The sequence below is a fragment of the Dipodomys merriami genome, unplaced genomic scaffold (genome assembly GCF_024711535.1).
Source record: "Dipodomys merriami isolate MVZ:Mamm:240054 unplaced genomic scaffold, mDipMer1.0.p SCAF_4, whole genome shotgun sequence".
Classification (NCBI taxonomy): Eukaryota; Metazoa; Chordata; class Mammalia; order Rodentia; family Heteromyidae; genus Dipodomys; species Dipodomys merriami.
This window is the reverse complement of record NW_027205603.1, coordinates 32,369,225-32,373,578: the sequence shown is the minus strand read 5'-3', so window position 1 is coordinate 32,373,578 and position 4,354 is coordinate 32,369,225. Positions and strand designations below refer to the sequence as shown.

Genomic DNA, 4,354 nt, shown 5'->3' with positions numbered 1-4,354 from the left:
ATCCATGAGACTCATCTCTAATCAATTACCACAAATCTATAAAGAGAGGTATGGTAGAGGCTCAAGTGGTAGAGTGCTATCCTTGAATGTACAAGCTAAGGGACTGAATCCAGGCCAGAGGTTCAAGCCCCATTAGATGACTGAAGAACAAATTAAATAGCAAAAGATCTGAAAGACATTTTATAGCAGAGCATGGATGAATGATCAATAAACATATGAAAAGTTCTTAATGTCATTAATCATCAGGATAATGCAAGATTAATCAATAGTAAGATACTGATATCCATCTACTATAAGGATTGAATTTGAAGTCTGATATTACAGTGTTGATGAGAGAGCTGGGCGAGTGGGAACACTTAGTTACACAGCTGAGGAGAAATGGGAATGAAGCATCTGTGAAAAAATAAAGTCAGTGAGGCATCTGTGGATAATAAAGTCAGTGGTGGCCCATTTTCAAGCCAAGGTATCTGACCCTGAATGAAAAGTTGCTTACACAGTGACTTACCAGAGGCCAGTGAAATGAGTAGGTGCCAGAAGAGCTTTCCTGCCACAAGAGAATAAAGAGTGGTGGTGGAGACAACCAACCGCAGGTGGTACATATGTTAAAATTAGTCAGTAAGGGGGCTGAAAGAGGTAGAGTGCTTGCCTCACATGCATGAGGCCCTGGATTCAATTCCTCAGCACCATATAAGCAGAAAAAGCTGGAAGTGGCACTGTGGCTCAATGGTGGTAGAGTGCTCGACTTGAGCTGAAGAGCTCAGGGAGAGTGCCCAGGCCCAGAGTTCAAACCCCATGACAGCCAAAAAAATTTACTCAATAAAACTGATTGGAGGGAGCTCTTCTCTGAGTGTTTTTTTTTTTCCCACCAGACACTTGCTTGTGAAAGACTGATATTAACCATTAAAGTCCCTTTATCGTTGTACTTGGTGTCTCCAAATCTATTCTTTGAGTTTGGGTGTGTGAGTGTGTGTCTCACAGTATCCTTGTCTCACTCCTTGATGGAAGAGAAAGCTTTTGATGGTTTCTCCTTGAATGTGGTATTTGGTACGTGATTTTGTTTTTGCAGTGTTGGGTCAGAACCCAGGAACTACCGCATGCTAAGCAAGTGTTTTACTACTGAGTTAACTTCTTATACGGTCTTCATACTTTCCCTTTACAGATTACACAAAACATTTTTATTCCTGTTACTAAGAACTTGCATTAAGACTCAAAGCTGATTTTTGTCAAATGATTACTTCTGGTTATCAGAGTATTACATGATTTTACTCACCCCCCCCCCCCCTCCAGTATTGATAGTGAATCAGTGTCTCAAAATGAGTGGAGTTAGGGAGACAGGATGGGACAAAGATTTGAAGAAAAAGTCCCCTGTTTTCTTTTACCTTCTTTGAGTATACATTTGGTTTTTTTTTTGTTTTTATTTTAAGTAAATACTGAGTTTTCAGCCATTCTTCTTTTCTCCTATATGCTTTAAGGCTATTTTCCTCTAAGAATGGAACAACTTAAAAACAAATGTTTTTAAAAACAAGTAAGCATTTATATAATATTTAAATATAATAGAAAATCTCATTAAATATGGCCAACTTACATCCTAAAAAGTATGTAAGGAATGAGTTCACATATGAGTTAAAGAGTGAAGACAGAGGAACAGCTATAGTATGAAGAGCAGAAAGTACAAATGCAGTAGAGACTGGAGCTCACAGCCCAAAGGAACTTTGAGAACGTAGTCCACAGTTCCACCCCAGTTCCTGCACAGGATGTTTGCAAAATCTAGAAATGTACATTTAACTTTCCAAAGGAGAGTTTAAAGCCACTAATATCAAGATCTTAGTAATCAAGAGATTCCTAAGTACAAATCTAGAAGTATCTCTAGGTAGTATGAATAGCTCAATCATGAATAGGTCAATCATGGGGCTTGAACTCTGGCCCTGGGCGTTGTCCCTGAAGTCTTCAGCTCAGTGGCTCTATCACTGAGCCACAGTGCCACTCCTGGTTTTCTGGTGGTTAGTTGGAGATAGGAGTCTCACGGGCCAGGCATCTGTGGCTCACGCCTGTAATCCCAGCTACTCACAGGGCTGAGATCTGAGGATCCAGGTTCAAAGCCAGCCCGGGCAGGAAAAGTCCATGAGACTCTTTTCTCCAATAAATCACCAGAAAACTGGAAGTGGTGTTGTGGCTTAAGTGGTAGAGTGCTCCCTTGAGCTGAAGAGTGCAGGGGCAGTGCCCAGGTCTAGAGTTCAAAACCCCATGACCAACCAAAAAAAAAAATAAATAAAAAGTCTCATGGAGCTTCCGGCCTGGGCTGGCTTTGAACCATGATCCTCAGATCTCAGCCTCCTGAGTAGCTAGGATTATATGCATAAGCCACTGGTGCCTGGCTTTATTATATATTCTGGTTCTAATGTTCTGTCACTGACATAAAAGAATACAGAATCAAAAGCACCTCTACTAGCATTTTTTTTGGTGGGGTGGAGTGAGATCATACTGAGATTTAAATGCAGCAACTTGCTAGGCAATACTCCTTTAAAAAAAATTTGCCTCAGATACAGTATGGCCACATGGTTTATTCAGGTGAAGAAATTCTTAGCCATCATTGGCATAGGAAATAATATTAACATTTGGTCCATACTCTCAGAACTCTAATAAAAATTAAAAACAAAATTTAGTAGAATTTTGGGGCTGGGAAGGTGGCTCAGTGATAGAGTGCGTGCCTTGCATGCATGAGGCCCTGGGTTCGTTTTCTCAGCACCACATAAGCAAAAAGAAAAAAGCCAGAAGTGGCGCTGTGGCTCAAGTGGTAGAGCGCTAGCCTTGAGCCTTGAGCTGAGGGACAGCGGCCAGGCCCAGAGTTCAGGCCCCACGACCAGACCCCAAAAACAAAACAAAACAAAAAAGAATTTAGTAGAATTTTGACTATGGGTAATTGTGATAGCTTGGAACTTGCATGCAAAGTCACTGATAATCTACTGAGGCAAATAGGTTTATTGACCCCCTGATAAATACCATGGCTCCTGTATTCATGGGAAATACATTCCAAATGGATTTCTGCAACCACAGAATGTGCTATCTCTGTATATAAATAAATTTAAATTTATAAATTAAGCATACTAAAATAGTAACAGTAATAGAATAATACAATACATTGCAATTAATTTTATTTGTATGTGGTCTCTCTTCATCTCCTTGTTTTCATCCCTCTCCTTTTCTTTTTCTCTCCAAAAATAATCCATTGTACTTTCAGCTCTTCACTTAAAGGAACCTCTTTTTGGCCTCTCTTTGGCATATCCAAATTGCCAGAACAACTCTTATACTTTGATGGCTTTGTTAAGAAAAATAATGACAATTTGAACACAAGCTCTGAGAAACACTGACAGTTGATCAGATAACCTAAATGATTACTTAGTGACTAATGGGCAGGTGCCATGATGCAAGATCATCTCATGCTAATCAGACTTAAACAGCTTAAAACTATTTATTTCTGAAATTTCCCACTTAACAGTTTTGGTCAGCAGTTAAATGCAGGTGACTGAAACTGCAAAAAGCAAACCCACTGTTAAGTGGAACTCTATTACTCCTGTTATAATTGCCTCTTCTGTTTATAGTAATTGCATGAACCGTACAGCTGTTCCTTTTATAGGCCATGAATGAACAGATCAGCCTATCAGAACAAAGGCCTTAATTTTCATAGGCTTGGAAAATGTATCTTCTATGGTTTTATGACCATGTATAAGATTGGACAGCCACTGAAGAGCAATATTGTGGTCTTCTATGTATGCAGCTAGGGAGTGAGTATGCATCAGTCAGGGTATTGGGTATTACCCAGGCTAGGGTAATACCTAATTTGAAGATTTGCTTACAGAGATAAAGATGACTTGATGGGACAGTCTGCCTATGTTAATCTTTTTAATTGTAAGAACCAACACCACTTTTCTTCCTCTGGAATAGAGGAAGAAAAATTGGCCAACCATGCCCAGACCTAAAGCTTTTGACTAGAAGTGACACAGATAACTCCATTCACATTTCCATGGCCAAAGCAAATTTCATGACTGGGCCTAACATTGTGGGCTTTGGGGAAATAAAGTTCTACCAAGAGGACAGCCAGAGGATGGGAAGTCTCAGTTAGCAGTGCCAATGACAATCTCAGTGTAATTCACAAATTCAGAGGAAGGGAGTGTGTGTGTGTGTGTGTGTGTGTGTGTGTGTGTGTGTGTGTGTGTGTGTGTGTGTGTGTGTGTGTGTGTGTGTGTGTTTTCAGAGTACTCGTGGTAGTAAATGATTCTTTCATTCTTATTCTAAATTTGTGACAAATGATATCTGATACCCAGTGAAACCATTGAATTTTTCTTTTTCACAGCAG

The 4,354-nt window shown here is 39.8% G+C and overlaps 1 non-coding gene across 1 annotated transcript; it reads right to left on the bottom strand.

The window, feature by feature from the left end:
• Window positions 1–2,531: 2,531 nt before the first annotated feature.
• On the bottom strand, window positions 2,532–2,596 carry LOC138806381 (small nucleolar RNA SNORD36). Its single transcript, XR_011365830.1, has one exon. It is a non-coding gene; the product is annotated as a small nucleolar RNA SNORD36 (small nucleolar RNA).
• Window positions 2,597–4,354: the final 1,758 nt, after the last annotated feature.